Here is a 20,079-nt window from a genome sequence, read left to right on the forward strand (position 1 = left end):
GTAGTTCAATCAGCTTAGGAGAGTTCAAGCTACTTGCATGTTTCCCTATTTGCTCATTCTCTGTTCTACTAGTCTGATATAATCAAGTTTCGGATAACACCATGTCAGCTTCCTTATCTGTGCCTTTTTAAACTCTCCTGCTTCAATTTGTGCCTCTGTGATCTTGTGATTACACAATCAGGGACAATTCCAGGATAAACATTATCCATGTATTCAGTTGCCTCTGTCTCTACTGGAGTTTGAACTAGAGTAGGCAGCACGTCTTCCAGTTAATCAGCTATGTCATTTTCAATGCAAAATCATTCTCCACTCTTCTCTGGACTGTCTAGCCTCACTTTACATAATTGAGCACTTGCCGCAGCAGGAATCCCTGCGACCGGTACCCTTTCTACCAATAGTCCCTCAGGAGCACACATCTCCCCATCATTCCACACTAAAGACTGAGAGAGTCCTGTGTCCCTTGATATTGTAACCTCCTTACGTACCAGTCATGGCCTATGTGAATAAACGTTACCCTTGCATGGATATTTTTCAAGCAGATCTGGCACGTATCCGCAGTCAACCTCTGAACATCATGTACACTCTGGTTGGTTAACTTCCCTTGTTCTTTTTGTGAATGCTCTCCGGTTGTGAATGTTCTTCTGAATGCTCTCCGGTTTAGTAACATTCTCCATAGAACACGGCCAAGTGCACTCGACACAGTACTCCAGAAGAGGCATCAGCAATGGCCTGTACAACCTCAAAATGACTTCAGAACTCCTTTAACCAAAGGACTGAACAAATAAGACGATTATACTAATGCTTTTAACCACCTTGTCCACATTTGCCGCAAATGTCAAGGTATTATGTATCTGAAAACCTAGATCCCTCTGTTCGAAAACTCGATTCAAACCTGTTATTAATTGTACAAGTCTTAACCTTGTTTGATCAATCAAGATGTAATAACTTGCATTAATTGAAACTAAGCTTCATCTGACATTTTTTCTTCAGTCGACTGACATATTTGATCTAGATCCCTCTGTAATCTGCGGAAGCCTTCATTTCAACTATGCCACCAATTTTGGAGTCATCCATTATGTCCCTTAACATGTTGTCCACACTCATATTCAAATAATTCGCATTCATTGCCAACTCTATTACTGTGAAAACACCACAGCGTTATTTTAACTTCCTTTTTCCTTTCACAACTGTCTTTATTATCGTCAAAGAGATCCCCCTTTCCTTTGCAACCTGATTATTTCTCTTATCCGCATTCTCTAACCTCGCAAACGTACACTGATATTGGGATCCAGGATTTGATTTATTATCCAACGCCTAATCATTGCCCATTTCCTCTGCTAATCAACCAGAACTCCTCAAAACATTTTAAGAGTTTTAACATAGATCGTAAACTTTTGAACATGAAAGTCACGTGTAAAACGCTGTGTTCGGAGAGATGAAAAGTAGCTTCTGCTTGTCTTACTGCTGAACATAAAAGATAAAAGAAAAACATAAAATTTCTGGTCTGTGAGAGTTCTCCACACTCATCTAGGATGCTTCTATTGTTGCAACTATCAAACAAAAGTCCGACGTTCTCAAAGCTATGCACGTTACCACAAACTCTAGTACATCTTGTTGAACGTTTCTGAAAAGAAAACAGGAAAAATTCACCTCTTAAAGGACCACTATCATCACAATCCCTAAATCAAAAATGTTTAATGGAAAATGTATACGAGCTAGAAGGCACAAATGCAGAAACTGGCCATGTCTGATTCTGCAGCACTTTGAAATGTCTAACATATGCAACCTCGGTGATGAAGAGCAGACGGTGCACGGATGGAGTCTCTATTACAAATTTCCCTTAAAATCATACATCTTCCTGATTTGGAAGAGAACGACATGCAACTACCCTGTTGTCAGGTCAATGTCCAGAAACTCTGTCTTTTTTTTTAGTTTACTTACAGTGTGGAAAGAGGCCCTTCGGTCCAACAAGTCCACACCGACCTACCGAAGCGCAACCTACCCAGACCCATTCCACGACATTTACCCCTGCCCCTAACGCTATGGGCAATTTAGCTGGGCCACTTCATCTGGCCTGCACATTTATTGACTGTGGGAGGAAACCGGAGCACCCGCAGAAAACCCACGCAGACACAGGGAGAACGTGCAAACCCCACAAAGTCAGTCACCTGAGGCGGGATTTGAGCCCGAGTCTCTAGCGCTGTGAGGCAGCAGTGCTGGCCACTGTGCCACCGTGCCGCCCACTTAGCAGCACCATCCGTGTAACAGCAACAAATGGATGGTAACAATTGGGGGGGAAAACCAGTAAATTAATTCACTTTCATTAGCGCCATAATGACTAAAACCGCCATTCATGCATTCTGTCCAAATCTAATTTAACATTGCAGCTCGACGTATACGCTCATTTTCCCTCAACATACATTGTGATACAATAAGTGACGTACTGCAATCAAGTACTTTTGAATCGCTAACTCAGTATTGCAGCATTAAGTCAAAAAGTTCGTCAGGAAGGCGAACGACTTGCTGGCCCGTTTGGCAAGAGTGCTCATGTATAAATGTCAGGAAGTGTTACTCCAACTGCCAAGTTCAAGGTGAGACCACATCTTCATTTCCGTAACCCGTTTTGGCCAGTTTCTCAAATGGAAGATTCTTATTTCATTCAAGGTATTTCACAGTAGTTTCATGAAAATGTTCAGCAATAAGGTCCAGAACAAGAAAGCGACAGAGTAAAGCTTCTGTGCTGCTGCATCTGCTGTGATAGCATTTTTTCTTTTCCCTTCATCTCATTTTCTTTTCACCTGTTTACCTTTCCTTTGTTTGGATGGTATTGGTGGCAACACAACGTCCAGCACAAGGACCCTCAGTCGTATCGAGCTGGGTACAGTGCGCAGACCTCTGGTGAGCCGAGAGTGCGGACGTTGAGTGGCCAGCAGAGTGTGGATCTCGATTAGATATAGTGTACAGGAGAGTTCATCCCTCACTTCCTTTTCTGGAGCAAGTACAAGACATGGAATCAGCAGCTGCTACATTGCAGATGTTGTGTTTGCGAGGTCTGCTCAACAGCAAAAGCTGGCAATAGAGCATCAGTGTCTTCGTTGTGGATTGGGTCAGCTGTGTTGAAAACGTGGCAGGTCAGCATGATCGCAATGTCTATGAAGTGGATCCATCAGCGACGGACGCGACTTTAACATTAGTTGATCAAATCCAGTTGGTCAATCGGTGATGTTGGAGGAGTATTGGCACAACAGAAAAGATGATGCTTAAGAATCGTCGGTTGTGGAAGCCAGCAAAACAGTCACAGGTATTGTTGACATTAATGAGCTGGCTCAAGATTAATGGACCCTCTTCCAAGTTATTGTTTTTTTTCATTAAAACCTAATTCTTAAATTAAACAAATACGTGCTGTTTTGTCTTAACAAATAGAAAAAAAATCAACGTATTTTGTTATGTTCTTACTGTAAAATGCAGATTACAAAAAAATCAAAAGCTGCCAGAGGAAGGGGTCGAGACTGGTACAATTGTAACGTTTAAATGCATCTGGATGGGTACATGAATAGGGAGGGTTTGGAGGGATATGGTCGAGTGCTGGCAGGTGGCACTAGACTGCATTTGGATACCTGGTCGGCATGAATGGATTGGACCAAAGGAATTAATTCCATGTTGTACATCTCTCAGAGCAAAATCATATCAAGGAATCTGATGAACAAAATTTTAAACATCTCAAGACTCCAATAATTTTAGTTGAAAAGAATCAGAGGTAATACAACTCCTGATAGTCATAATTCAGATAAATTTTATAGTCCTTGATGCGTTTCTTATCGAGAGAATTCACTTGGCAGCTCACAAAGTCAAGGTAATTATCCATGAAATCGAAACAGTTGAAATTGAATTTAGAAGTTTATTGTGAATCACAATGATGTCCAGAAAATACCTCATATTTCAGCTTCACTATATTCCATAAACTACCACGCTTAATGAATTTACATACTTCAAACTTGTCATTTATTTGCTTATTTTGCCTTTTTTTAACAATCATTCACGGGATGTGTGGGTCACTGCACAGACTAGCATTTGTTGCTCTTCCCTCATTGCCCACAGAGCCGTTTAGGGTCAACCACATTTCTGTGGGTCTGGAGACACATGCAGACCAGACCAAGTATGGTTGGCAGATTTCCTTTCCAAAAGGACACGAGTGAAACATATTTGAATATTTTGCATGTTTGAATACATATGCACTCAATTTTTCTACTATGTTATAAGTAATAGCATAGTCAGTGACTTAAGCAAAAACCAGAGACTTGTCAAGTGGCTGGTTCCTTTCACTATGATAAATGAACGATGAATGCCAATCACCTCCAATCAATCACAAAATTAACATAATGTATGTAATTATAAACTGTTGGTTTATACATTAATTCAACCCACAAGGCTTTCGCAAAGTATGCTATTCAAACTCACATGGAATCCGAATCAAAAACATTCATGTTGTTTTTATTCCTTTCTTCCAGTTAATGTCGTTGCAATTGTGATCTTATCTCGGGGAAAATGTGGTCTTTCCAACTGCACCACTCGTTACCTAATTGCAATGGCAACAGCAGATTTATTGGTGATTGTCACTTACGTCATAGTTTGGAGAATAATTTCTTATTACTTTCCGGGTGCTTTCCTTTTCTTCCATGCTTCCTGTAGTGTTAATCTTGTACTGAGCCATGTGGCAATAGAAGGTTCTGTTTGGTATACCGTAACTTTCACCTTTGATCGATTTGTGGCCTTTTGTTGCCAGAATCTGAAGAGAAAGTACTGCACTGAGCGTACAGCAACTGTAATCCTATCCACAATATCCATTCTTGTCTGTTTAAAAAACATCCCCCACTACCGATGATACGAAGTTAGGTGGACAGGCAGGTAGTACTGAGGAAGTGGGGCGGCTGCAGAAGGATCTTGACAGGTTGGGAGAGTGGTCCAGGAAATGGCTGATGGAATTTAACGTGAGCAAGTGCGAGGTCTTGCACTTTGGCAAAAAGAATAAAAGCATAGACTACTTTCTAAATGGTGAGAAAATTAATAAAGCCAAAGCACAAAGGGATCTGGGAGTGCTAGTCGAGGATTCTCTAAAGGTAAACATGCAGGTTGAGTCCGTGATTAAGAAAGCGAATGCAATGTTGTCTCTTATCTCAAGAGGGTTGGAATATAAAAGCAGAGATGTACTACTAAGACTTTATAAAGCTCTGGTTAGGCCCCATTTGGAGTACTGTGTCCAGTTTTGGTCCCCACACCTCAGGAAGGACATACTGGCACTGGAACGTGTCCAGCGGAGATTCACACGGATGATCCCTGGAATGACAGGTCTAACATATGAGGAACGGCTGAGGATACTGGGATTGTATTCGTTGGAGTTTAGAAGATTAAGGGGAGACTTAATAGAGACGTACAAAATAATACATGGCTTGGAAAAGGTGGATGCTAGGAAATTGTTTCAGTTAAACGAGGAGACGAGGACCCGTGGACACAGCCTTAGAATTAGAGGGGGTCATTTCAGAACAGAAATGCGGAGGCATTTCTTCAGCCAGAGAGTGGTGGGCCTGTGGAATTCATTGCCACGGAGTGCAGTGGAAGCCGGGACGCTAAATGTCTTCAAGGCCGAGATTGATAGATTCTTGTTGTCTCGAGGAATTAAGGGCTACGGGGAGAACGCTGGTAAGTGGAGCTGAAATGCGCATCAGCCATGATTGAATGGCGGAGTGGACTTGATGGGCCGAATGGCCTTACTTCCACTCCTATGTCTTATGGTCTTATGGTCTTACTTTGCAGTTGAACCTGGAGTTTTCATAAACAATGTACCAACATTCTGCGTTGAGAAAGAGAGCTACTATACAGAGATTGGATGGGTCATCTTCGATTGGTTTGTGACAGCCTCAACTCCATTAATTCCATTTGCGTTAATTCTTATTCTCAACATTCTGACTGTCAGACATATTTTTGTAGCCAGCCGTGTCCGTAAGCAGCTGAGGGGTCAGAACAAGGCAGAGAATCACAGTGACCCAGAGATGGAGAGCAGAAAGAAGTCCGCAATCTTACTTTTCACTATATCTGGCAACTTATTACTTCTGTGGTTGACGTATCTTATTGAATTTGTGTTTTATAATGTAACAGGAACAGACCACCGAGATTACAGTGATACTGAATATATCCTTCAACAAGCCGGATATATGCTGATGAATTTAAGTTGCTGCACGAACACATTTATTTACGTTGTTACACAATCGAAGTTCAGAGGTCAATTCCTCAGCATGGTGAAATATCCGATTACCTCAATTGTTCAACTAATTAGCAAAGTAAAAAAGAAGAGGATTTGTGCAATAGGATTAACAATGTCTTGAATATTTTCCTTACAGAACCGAGTGAAAGACCATTGGGATTTTTAAATCTCGCAATACTTTTGTTTGACTTAAGTTTAATAGAAGTTCGCCAGATTGTTTGTGAGTTAATGGGGCTGTCATATGAGGAGACGGAATCTGGTATCTACAAACCTTCGAAGAATGAGCAGCGATCTCATTGGTACCTGTGCAATTCTTACACTGCCTTAAAGTGTTTGTTTCGATTTTGTATTTTACACATACTTCTTCTGGTATTCCTGCTCCCCCTTCCCAGATATCTATTGAATTTTCACATGGTGGAACTATTGATCTGATGGAACAAATGTTAATTTCTTTAATAGACAGCTTAAGCCTCTTTTTATTTCCTTTAATGACTCCATGGTACTTAGAGGTAGCTTTATGGAAGTGAGAAGCTCTTCCATTGGCAGGAGCGTGGTTCACCATTCATGAACACAAGGGGAACACATCCTTGTTGAATATCCCTGTTCTCAGAGAGGAAGCATAGTGTTGACACAGGAAACCGCCAAACTCTTCAAAAATAACACAACATTTATTTACAACGTTACCTGCCTCAGACCACTTTTTGTTTTAGCATTTCTCATGCTACTAATATTCTCCCCGTTTTCAGACCCATATTTTCTGCTATTTACAAGATCTGTACCATTTATATTTTGTTTGCCGTATCATCGCATGTAAAAAGGTGTGTGTGGGGGTGGGATAGGGATTGTCTTGGCCCTATCGTTCATCCACTCCTTCGTGTCTGAATAAAACTGGCTAACTTGTTCCCTGCCTCCTGTCTGTATGTTGGTTTCACACTCATAATATTGACAGATGGGGAGTGAAAGTCAGGACATGTTATAGCCACAGTAATGCTTTTTATCCTCCAACATAAGCACATTTAAAGAATGATAGTTTGCATTGCATGCCTCCTCTTGTCTGTCAGTAACATTTGTGCCTGTGCCCTATCCCATTGGCATGGCTAACCCTGTGGTCCTGATAGAAATGTAACATTCAGTCTTAAGGGAATTGTCAGGGGAATCTTTAATTTTGATCCTTTGATATCTGTTGGCATCAACGTAAACATATCCACAAAATACTAAAATAAAGCAAAGTACTGCAAAATAAGAAGACCCAAAACAAATAGAAATGTACCAGCACATCTTACTATCGTTGTACCAACAAGGGCTGCACGGTGGCTCAGTAGTTAGCACTGCTACCTCACAGCACCAAGATTCTAGGTTCCATTCCAGCCTTGAGTTACTGTCTATGTGGAATGTTCAGATTCTCCCTGTGTCTGTGTTTTTTTTCCTCCAACAGTCCGAAGATGAGCAGGTAGGCAAATTGCCCATCGTGTCAGATGTTTTAGCCAGAAGGAAAATCAGTCTGGGTGGATTTCTCTTCGGAGGGTCGGTGTGGACTTTTGGGCCAAAGGACCTATTTCCATAATGTAGGTAATCTAATTTAATCTGGAGAGAAACATATGCCTATTGTTATTCTGATATTTTTCTTTATCAGACTAGGAAGTTTCACACTGTTTCCTCTGCATAGATGCGAAAAGGCCTACTGAGTTTCTCCAGAAATTCCTAATTTAGTTAGTTTTATCTAAAACTAAGGTCCTGCAGTTGTCCTCTTGCCAACCTTATCCGGCTAATGTGTTGAACATCAGTTTGAAATGCACATTGTTTGAAGAAGCACACAATATACAAAATTTGAGTTTTGTGAATGCCTGTATCCAGAGTGGCTTGATATCACCACCTTTTATGCCCCACTGAAATGCGTAAGTTTCGACTTAAGTACTGTTTCAGGTCGTCAAAGAAACAGAAACAATGAAACAACCGCATTTGAATAATTCGGGAGGAACTTATTCCCCACAGATTGTTAGGAGGAAATTGGAAATAATAGTTCTGAAAGTCTACTATTTTCTACTCTGAGGTAACACATTGTCCAATATTGGCAGAATGTTAATTGTGGGTGATTCAGAACAGATGTAGCAATTTAAACGGAACCCTCAGTGTGGGCCTGTGGAGCAGCAACAGCAGGCCTGTATTCTTCGCGAGAGCTATCCACTGTTCTGTTGGCACTTTTGCTTCATATATACCGTTCTTCCATTGATAACGTAGAAGTTAAAGTGAAGCAATACAAGTTGCTCACATGTTACTGCGTTTGTTCCGTTTGTATATTATTGTTTTCTGTGGGAGAGAATACCACACATTCATCGTCTCTGGTTATAAATTGTTCTCCTGATCTCAGCTCTAAAGATCGTGATCTGTGAGCTTAAACTGTGATCGCAGGATCTTGACTCATTGATCATCACGTGTTTATCCTGTCCAGTCTCTCACTGTTACTTTAGGTTTCTTTGACATCCTGCAAACCTTCAAATCTCCAATCATTGTAGTCCTAATTAATTCAGTATCTCTTCTTTGATCAGTCCTCCAGACAGAGAATTGTGTCTGACCTCAATTTATCTGGTACAGACAATTCAGTTTCATTGAATGTTGAAGATTACTATTTCCACGTTGCACTATTCGTTTCACATGTCCATAGCGAATACACACCTTCTTGCTCTGGAAAAAATACTGAATAAATGAAACCAAAGTAATCAATTGCAAACTGGACAGCAGGGTCTTCAGCTGATTTGGTAAACAGGGTTTGAACCACTCTGTAGGCATTCGCCGCAAACAGTTCCCCAATTATATTGTTACTGCTATCAACTGAAATCTGAGAGGGACCAGGCGCATCAATGTGGTGGTTGCAATAACATGATAGGGCCTGGCAATAATTTGGCATTTAGCTTAAACTTTAACTTCCAAAGAAGTTATCCACAATGCCCAAGCAGCCGGAATGATGGAATTCCATCCTTTTGTCTCGATGAGTGAAACTCAAGGAATATTTCAAAAACTCACCAAGCATTCATTGACGCCAATTTGGACACATGAAAACTCTACCCATGGAAGTACAAAGCTCTCCGATTAATAACGACAGCACCAGCTCCCAGTTTCCCGGCAAAATGCAACTAATCTGGTTGCAGAATTATATATGTTCTTTGACTGCCACTGAGTTTCAATACCATGTAAATCCCTTTTTAAAGGTCATTCTTTGTGGAATCAAAGAACACCATGGATGAGTTCAGCAAGTTGCAAGATCGTCTCCTCAATAACGTCTTCGATTCAGTCGTAACTGGCATACTATCAAGTGAATGAGGAACAGGACAAAAAGTGGATTATAGGGATGTCCAAGAACATTACCAAAGAATTTGCATAGATTAAAAGTTTCAAATATGATGCTGGGAAAGAAAAGACTCTAAATGGTGTGGAGGGCACAAAGGTTTGGAGAATTTACTGACAATCAATTTAGGTTAGTAAAACAGTATGAAGAAATTCGTAACAATTTCCACAGTGTGTTAGAGCTCACGGAGCAATTGATTAGTAGGAACAGGCATGGAAATGCACTGAATACCAAGAGCCACCAATCGTCCAAGGAGGCCAGGAAATCACCAAAATGTGACAATCTAGTCACCTCGGCTTGAAATGCCATTCCAGATTCCCTCTACGAACTGGTAAAGCTTGTCAGACCACGTGTTACTGAATTAACTCAGCACGAAAGGCACTGCGGCTCTCACAACACTCCAGAACTGCAGACTTCGACTATCAGAAACTCGCCCGTTGTTTCCCAAGGCGTCAACCGCATCTGCAATGAGCAATACAGGAGTCTAATACTACTATTTCAAGGACATATGTAGCTCCAAAACAGATGCAGAACATCGTAAAAATGAACGCAAATAATCAACATGATTTTCTCCTCGTTCTGAAAATGTGTCATCGGAATGTAGGAACATCGGAACATAAGAATTAAGAGTGGAAATAGGTAATGCAACGCTTCGCCATTTACCATAACCATGACCGTACTTATACTGGTGTCACCTCAACTTTTCTAATGTCCCTCCCTCACCTTTGATCCCGCTTTTCGTCATAAACATATGTATTTCTTTCTTGATCGTGTTGATTGATTTTGCCTCCACTGCACTCAGGCAGTGAGTTCCAAAAGATTCTCAAATCTGTGAGAAAATAAGTTTATCCTCATCTTATTGTTGAACCAACCTCCACTCTATATTTACAATGTCTTCTTTGAGACTGTGACACAAGAGAAAACATCTTTTTAACGTCTGCTTTATCAATCCACTTTAGCATTTTATGGAGCACAATCAGATCCTCTCGCACTCTTCTAAACTTCAGCGATTAAAAGCCCAAGATATTCCATCCCTCCTCTTACTTCATCCTTTTCAACCATGAGATCAACCTGATTATACTCCCGTGAACTGCTTTCGATGCTATCACAATTAAGGAGAACAAAATTGGACACAATGTTCCTCGTGTGGTCTCACAGACATATAACAACGCTGCTTGTCGTTTATTATCCAGTTCTTTTGCAATAAATATCAAGATTCCATCTTGCTTTTTTTAAATTAAATATTACACGTCCATACCTAATTTCTCATATTCACTTACTAGGACAACAATAGTCCTCTGCATTGACACATTTATCTGTTTGACATTTAAAGAATCATTTCCCGTTTTAATAATTTATTTCGGCTAAAATGGACACTTCTTGCACTTATCGACATGAAATCCCAACTTTCAGATACTGGCAGATTCTCCTACCTGTATACAACTCCACTAACTTTAGCTACTCATCACTGTCGGCTTTCCCACCTACTTTACTATGATCCGCAAAAGTTGCGTTTTGACACTTGTTACTGCTTACAGATCACTTATATAAACTGTAAATAGTTAATGACAGCATTCCACTCATTACAGTCTACCATGCACAGAGAAAAAACAATTTATTACGAACTATTTAGGAACATTGGAGAAATATATTTGATTTAGCCCAATCAAAAAATAAAATTGAGCATTACAGTGGTGAATTAAACATTGGCGAGCTATTTATGATGAAAGAAACCACATTATTTTGAATTATCTTCCGTTGTCCTCAGCATTTTGAAAGTAATTCACTGTATAAATTCCTCACGTATAGGTTTGCCTTCTTGCAGGGAAAGAAGGACGCAGAGTATTGGACTATAGAAATAGAGTTCAGGTAAATGGTGCAAAAAAAAGTTCATACTCGGAGATGAGACATGTTTTAAGATCTAACTTGCCCACTGGTCTCCTTCTACCCGGTAATAATCCCATGGTTCTGTGATCTCTCTCTCTCTCTCTCTCTCTCTCTCTCTCTCTCACTCTATCGCTTTCTCTATCTCTTTCCCTTCTTACTTTCTCTTCCTCTCTGTCGTTCTCTCATTAGTTGTCTATCTGTGCATTTATCTAACTGACCACCTTTCATTCTGTAGGCTATATAGCTACTATTAAAGAAATAAACCTGAAACCTACATTCAAGAACATGCAAAAATTAACAAGTATTTATTGTATAAGGCAGAGACTGGAAATGTTAAAGTCATGAAAACGCACATTTAAACGGAAATTATTTGATCCCACAGATACAAGTTCAAATTCTTCATTCATTCATAACGCACCCATTTCTGCTTCCTTTCATAAAATTCATTAAAATATCGTCAGCCCTGTCATAGAGCACAGAAATAAACTACTGTGTCTGTGTCACTTAAAAAACACTGAACTTTATAAATCCAATTTCACTGACTTTTTTCTGGTGCAATGTTTGCTCATGTTACTTGTTTGGAAAATCGTGTTAAATGTGTGTGTCAGTAATAAACTTCATCTCAGATATGTGATATTACAAAAGTCCGTTTAAAACCTTTTGAGCATCTTTGAACGTTTCATATATTATTGCATTCTGAATTCAGGAATTAAAAAGGCTGGTTTGATATCATTTGTTGTCCCCGTGTCTTAATATCATCTCTGACATTCCTTCACCACGTTTCTCGAAAAGCAGCAATCCCGCATTTCAAGTGAAAATCGCCAGTTGCACCTCAGCAGCTTTGACTCCCACACTGTTGTAATGTATTTTTCTGCACAATGTTAATGTTCAGTAATTTTATGCTTTGTCCCTATCTCTGACCACATTAATTAAATTCATTTTTCTTGCATTAATATGCCTTACTGTCCCCTGTACGTTCTCTGAGTTCACTCCTTCGTCACTTAAATTCATACGTTGTTATGAGGATGTGGAACTGTCGATACCATGAAGAGAGTGAAGGACTTAGCAAGCACACAGATTGATGGAGAATTACAATGTAACATTTGCTGCAGCAATGAGCACTGGCTGAGTTGCTATGATGGCAAAAACAAATACGAATTCGGCCCATTTGTTTAAATCGTGCCCCAAATGTCAACCTCGAATCAAGTTTGACTTTAGTATATTGACAATATTAAAACCAATGAAACAATCTGATGCTTTGCGGTTTAAGACTGGGAAAAAAAGAATAGATTTGATTGATCTGCTCGTTGTCTACTTTTCGAAGAAGCTCAACATCCAACAGAAGAAATAATTTATGATAGTAAAAGAACTGTTGAGATCGGTACTCACCTTACAACATTATCATGTGAATGTCACGAACCATGCGTTGGAGATGGATATATACTTGGATCACAATCATCTTACATTCTTAGAAAGCTTTAAAGATCAGAATATGGGCCTATGTCGTTGGAGTCTTATGTTACAGACGTTTAGTTTTTTACATGTAGCAGGTCATAGGAATGTAATCGCAGATGCAGTATTGCAGATGTAATTGATAAAGTTTAGATGCCAGTTGCATTTATTTAGTGTTCACACACACACACAGACACAGACACACACACACCCACACACACACACACACAGACACAGACAGACAGACAGACACACGCACACACAGAGTTATCTGAGAATAAAGTTAAGGAGAAGTTAAAGTTATCTGTATGTTAGGGTAATGTGTTTAAAGAATAAGAAAAAAGAGGCCATCTATTCATTATGGTGGTTCCGTTTTTGTCAAAGAGGAGGGCCGTTACGAAGGTGCAGAAGTACACTGTACCTTTAAGAGAGTGGAGGAATTAACAAGCATACAGAGTGCTGTTAAATTTACAGTGTATCATTTGGTCCAGCAGGTAGCACTTGCTGAGTTGTTATGATACAAAATCAAATCAGATTCGGTCAATCCGTTTACATTATATCCGAAAATAACAAACTACAATCAAGTTTGAATGTAGTCTATTGACAATATTAAAAACCAATGGAACGATCCAATGCTTTGGGATATAAGACTGGTTAAAATTGAACAGTTGAGGGGAAAACTGTCAAGTTACCAGCATGGACAGCCTGCCCGAAACACACCTCTTTTCAAGGTATATATATCTATCAATGAGCTGTGAAACAGAAGTCCCTGAGAAGACGAGCATCGACAGAGGAAGATACAAAGGGAAAATTCGAGAACTGCCTGGTTTTGAAATTTGATTTTTTTGGGAAATCTTGCTCGGGGGTTTGATCAGATAAGTATTGTAGAAGGGAAAGTAAAAGATACCCTAAACGAAGTAGTTATAAGTAGTTGTTATTTAATTAGTCTGTGCCATAATTTAAGAAATAAAGTTGTTCGTTTTTACTTTAAATAGTTCTTGGCCTCTCGAATTTTGACAGATTACTGCACGGGATAAACCTTTTCTGTGTTGCCTGTATAAATTAAGTCTGGGTGGCGTGGCGTGTGTATTCTGTCTACATATGGCACAGCAGACGGTGCATAAACACCAGAAGGAATATGGACTGTCTCTCTGCAGTTGAGAGACCTCCAACGCACACAGATCCCATCTCTCCCGCAGATCCAGTTTCCAAAACTAAAAACGTGAAAGTTCCCAACATTATTCGAACCATGCAGTCATGAGTTTCAGGCTTCTGTTTTACATTCATATCCAAGTAAGACAGTGGAAATTACTCTATTTCATTTCCTGATGGCAATAAACACACTTTCCATCGCTCCTCAAATGCTGACAGTAGAAGATTCCTTTTCCTCTCTATGTTGTTTATAGTAAGTATTACTGTGACTGTGAACTGTCAATCGCTTATTTCAGTGCTCTGAGGCAACATCTGTGACGGATGTAATCACAGATCAAAGGAAGAACGACTCCAACTTTATTTGGGCCTCCTGCCAGATTAACATCTCCAACAATCGAGTGACAGTTCTCTCTAACTCTTTCAGCATTCTTTGTGCACCTCAGTATCGCTAATGCAGCTGCCATTACTGAGATTATTTCTGACTGCAGCTGACCGTCAGGCACAACCAAATATATATTAGATTGGTTTGCTTACTGAGTGGAAACAGGCCCTTCGGCCCAACAAGTCCACACCGACCCGCCAAAGAGCAACCCACCCATACCCATTCTCCTACATTTACCCCTTCACCTAACACTTACAGACATTTAGCATGGTCAATTCACCTAATCTGCACATCTTTGGACTGTGGGAGGAAACCGAAACACTCGGAGGAAACCCACGCAGACACGGGGAGAATGTCAGGTGCCTGAGTTGGGAATTGAACCCGGATCTCTGGCGCTGTGAGGCAGCAGTGCTTCCGTGCCGCCCACTTTTTAAATTTACATGCACGAGTCTGCCTGGATAGGCTCGAACCACCGACCCTTCTATCAACAGTCGAACACGCTAACCGATTGCACCACAGAAAATCCAGAGGTTGAGATCTGGAAACATTCTCAGGAAGCAGTGAAACCAATCATATAAATTTACATTTGTATCACGAGGACAGACATCAAATTTGAAGTTGAGTAATCACTGATGGTTAAACATTAGCATTGGCAGCACTATGTGAGGTCGTCATCAACTCTGTCACTTGCAACCTATCAGGAGTTTTTGAATGATGATAGAACTTCTTTTTATTGCACCTTACTTGTGGAAGCTGTGTTCTTTTTACATGTAATTCAAACCTGAAGAGCAGATGCGAACCGTCATTACCAATCATGTGAGTAGCACTTACTTTGCTCACAATCATCATCTATTTTACTCAGCTTGCATCCTTGAGTTGTTTTCTAGTGCTGAATTGAAGTATTGACACTTGCTAATTCGACTGTCGTGAAAGAAGCATTAGAATTCAGAATTCATCTATATTCAGGTGATCTGCATTTTACGATGTGGATAAGATGAGTGCACTCTTAAATTTCTGGCTTTGTGCAAAAATAAAAGTCCGCCGAGTCGTTTGTCCCTGCCACTTGCTCGAGAAATGCGGGATTGGTGTACTATACCAGCGACATTGGATTGGGAGACGTTGACTGTTTAAGAGTAGGAATGTCTTGCTGTAATTATAGAGGGGCTTTGGTGAGACCACACCCAGAGCATTGAGTACAATTTGAAACGACTTATCTTAGAAAGGATGCTTTGGCTATGAAGAGATTGCAGCAAAGACTGATTCTTGGGACGACAGGTTAGATGTGTGAAAATGTATTGTATTCATTTGGACTGTATTCACTGGGAGTTAAGAAAAATGAGAGCGGAGGAGGGATGACATAAAAACACACAAAAATTGAACGGGTTCACAAAAGGTACATATAGAAAAGATTGCCTGCTGTGACTTTCGGGGGATGGTGATGAAAGGTAGTGTTATGTGGAAGGCAAAACCTACAATCAGAGGGCCACAGTCCAAAGAAACAGTGTATGTCTGCAATGAGTAGAAATGTCTTCACACAGACAGTGGAGAGTGAAGGTATCACATTTTCTGCCACAGAGAACGGACAATGATAAAACATTTACTACTTCCAAGCAGGAGTTAGATAAATTTCTTGGGACCACTGTGACCGAATGATATGTGGGTGCAACCAGAGATCTTGAGTTTGAGTTGAATAATCGACCATGATCCCATTGTATAGTGGAGCAGGAACGAATCGTTGAATTAACTCTCCAACTCCCATTGTCTCTGCCTCCATTTGTCCATGTTGGGTCGAGAAGCAATGTTGGCACCAGGGATTGAATTGAGTTTATCTGGGGAGTAGTGTTCTGCTGTTTGTTGGTTTCAAGGTGAGCAATCACGCCAAATCGGACGACATCTCAGCCCTTGAGTTTTGTCATGGGGTGGGGAGCATCTAATGCAGTTGATGGGGTGGGAAGGGACGGCAGCTTTTCATGTTGTCGGTATGCAGCAATCGTTTTGTTGAGTGTCTGAGAGAGGGTGCTTAGACTTCGTGTCAGTGGGTGACAGGTCGGTTCAGTGTGCAAATGTCCAATTGGCTTGTTGTTGTGTCCTGTTCATGAGATGGTGGATTCAGATGACATTGCAGGCAGACTAATGGTGGATAACAGGACTGTGTATTCACATCTGGGATGGCAGGCCTCAGTTGTTTATTAAGATTTGTTTAATTGGGGGCGTCTCCATTAAGGCACTTAAGTCAGGTTTATTTCTCTAATTACCTCACACAATTTTGAAGATTAATTTAGCTAGGATTCTCATAAAAGCCAACATTCACCCTCACCAAGCACCCAACCAATGAAACTCTTTCTTTCTGGCCACTGCCCCCTCTGATACCTTCCATCACTGGATTCTGGAACTGTGCAAGTGTGTCAGCGAGTGAATATATAAAAGTAGCTGTGTTTCTTGTTGCTTTTTTTTTTAAGTGGGGTCGGTGAACAGAGAGTTTTACTCTGCTTCTGACACTATGATTGTTTGAAGGGGTATGGTCTCTGGAATTTTATTCTGCATTTCAACCCGTATTGTCCATTTCCTGGGAGTGTTCTCTGAGGGAGAATGTACAGAGATCTGTTGTCTGTATCGAACCACACGCTGTACCTTTCTCGGGGTTGCTTTGTAGAGTACATTGTCGATGGAGCATTATTCTGAATCAAAACCGTTGCTATCTCTGTCCTAGGTGCGTTTGCGAGAGTAGTGCTGAGTGATGTTTGCGCGAAATTAATTGGACATCATCCCTTCGACTAACTTTTTGAATCCCTCGATACATAGATCCACTCCTAAATCTCACGACGAAGGCTCTGTTAGTGCAGATCCATTCTCTAAGTCTCCTTGTGAACACCCTGTTAGTACAGATCCACTGTCTAAATGTCATTGTAAACTCTCTGTTAGTACAAACCCATTCGCTGACTCTCCCTGTGAACTTCCTGTCAGGCCAGATTCATTCTCTGCCTTGTGAACTCTTTGTTAGTATAACACGTTCGCTGACTCTCCCAGTGAACACTCTGACAGTACAGACCCACAGTCTGACTCTCCCTTTGAACTCTCTGACAGTACAGAACCACACTCTGACTGTCCATGCAAACGCTCTGTCCTTACAGCGTCACACTGACGATTGTGATACTGGCCTGTGGAAAGTGAGGTCTACCTCATGGCCATGGCATCGGCAGATGGCATTTGTGGTGGTCGCCGACCTGATATTGCGACATATTCCTATTATTTATCGAGAATAATTTAATTTCCTGGAGCATCTGGATTTGGACAACATGAACTCTGTCCATGATTTTGAAAAACAAGAAGTTCACTTGCAATGACAAAGTATCAAAGGCTACGAGACATCTGCCGGAATACAAGATGAGCACAGATGAGTGCTTGTTTTTGACTGTTTCGGGCGTTTTTAGTGTCAAAGATTTTATTATTATACTCTTCTATTTCCTGATGACACACAAACAGGTATATAAACTGGACTTTTGTAGCGGAGTGGAAGGGAAAATAGGAACCCTGTTCATTGTCTACCGTTCGCAGGGCTTTCATTCTTCTACTTGTGAGGGCTTCCTTTTCTTCAATCTCACTTATTAAGGATGCTCTCACTTCAGTGTAGAAGTCACAGTGCAATTGCTTCATAACCTGCAATATATGTCATTCACTGGTTAAAGACGACAGTAAAAGCTATTGATGTGGGAACATAAATCAGCTTTCTGGAAGGAGTTAGGGAGGGTAGGAGAGAGAATGACCTAACCTCTGCTACTTCCTGATGTACAAAGACACCTGCCACCACCATACACACCCACAAGATGTTCAGCTAACTAAGAGCCCCGATAGGTACCATTTGCAGCTCGTCACAAGTCATACATCTTTTTGTATGCAGTCCAGGTTGCTGGTTCATCTGCAAACAGTCTTTCATGTGGACATATTACAACCTACTGCCCTCAGTATCTACTTAACTAATTTCAGACAATGAATATTCCCTTCCTTTTGCCTTTCCACCTCCAGATACCAGATCATTCATGAAATGATTTACCTTCCGCAAAGGCAAGTCATTTTCACTGACAAAGTGTTTCCCATGAACAAACGTCTCGATGGTATTCTTCTCAGGCTTATCATGAACATTGGTTTCTTTCTGTCTGTCCTTTCATTTCTCTCTCTCACTCTCTGTCTGTGTCTCTGTCTCCGTCGTGTTCAGTCCCCTCTCCACTGATCAGTTCCTCCTCCCCATTCGCTCTCCATAGTCATCTTTAGCTGAATTCCCGCGCCTAATCAACATCATAAATGCCACTCTTCTAAGGTTTTTATGCATCTGACAAGGCTCACTGTTCTGGAAGATGAACTCTGTCTCTTCACAGATATTGCCGGCCAAACACAGTCTCTCTGAGAGCTTCAGCCACCGTTTTGATGTGAAATGCTCATCTGTCAAAATTACTTTGCAAGCTCATTCAGATTTAATCTTGGTTTGCGCTGCTTGTCCTATTTGCATATCTGCCTCACGAACTTCCTCACATTCTGCGAGATTTTGCACCTATCGCGGCCGCAGACCTTTGACAGTTTGTTAGGTACACATGTCAACCTCTTCTGTTTTCGATAACTGAAACATTCTTTTCACAGAAGTTCTCTCTGGAATGACATGGAGGAAAAACTCCACATTTTTCTCTTTAATTTTCAGTGTGTGACTACTCAGTTCCCACCATTAGAACATAGAAGATAGAACACAGAACATTGCAGCACAGTATAGGCCCTTTGGCCCTGGATGTTGCGTCGACTTGAGAATCCAATCTCACCCCCATCTAACCTACACTATTACATTATCAGCCATATGTTTATCCAATTACCTTTAAACTTAGTGAGTTCACTTCTGTTATAGGCAGGGCATTCCACGGTATTACTATTCTCCGAGTAAACAACTAACTTCTGACATCTGTTCTGTATGTATCATCACTACACTTAAAGCCTCGTGACAGCTATCACTATCCGAGGAATAAGGCTTTCACTATCTGCCCTATCTAATCATCTTATCATCTTGTATGTCTCTATTAAGTCACCTCTCATCCTTCTCTCTCACGCAAACAGCCTCAGGTCCCTTAGCCTTTGCACATAAGACCTTCTCGCCATACCAGGCAATACCCTGGTAAATCTCCTCTGCATCCGTTCCAATGCTTCCACATCGTTCCTATAATATGGTGAAAGAACTGTACGCAGTACTCCAAGTGCAGGTGCACCATATTTGTGTGCATCAGGATACCAGCCATAGCATTACTACATTAGTAAGCTCATAGAGAGTATAAAATGGAAGGTTGCTAAATATTAATCGGGATACAGAATTCATTAGCAAGGGCGTGAAGGTGAAATTGTATCATAGGCTGCTGAGGGCACAACTGGCATACTACGTGCATATCTGGAATTCGAATTAAAGACTGGACGTGTTTGTACTAACGAAGACCACAAGGAGATCTACCAGGATGTCGCTGGGCAGATTAACACAGAGGCTGTCTCAACTGGAAAGATTTAGTCATGAACAGAGACTGGAAAGCATGTCATTCCATACCTTAGTGCAGAGGAGATTGAGAGATGAGGTGATTG

The sequence above is a fragment of the Chiloscyllium plagiosum genome, unplaced genomic scaffold, assembly GCF_037043375.1.
Source record: "Chiloscyllium plagiosum isolate Xiang-an unplaced genomic scaffold, Cpla_swu_hap1 HiC_scaffold_29, whole genome shotgun sequence".
Lineage (NCBI taxonomy): Eukaryota > Metazoa > Chordata > Chondrichthyes > Orectolobiformes > Hemiscylliidae > Chiloscyllium > Chiloscyllium plagiosum.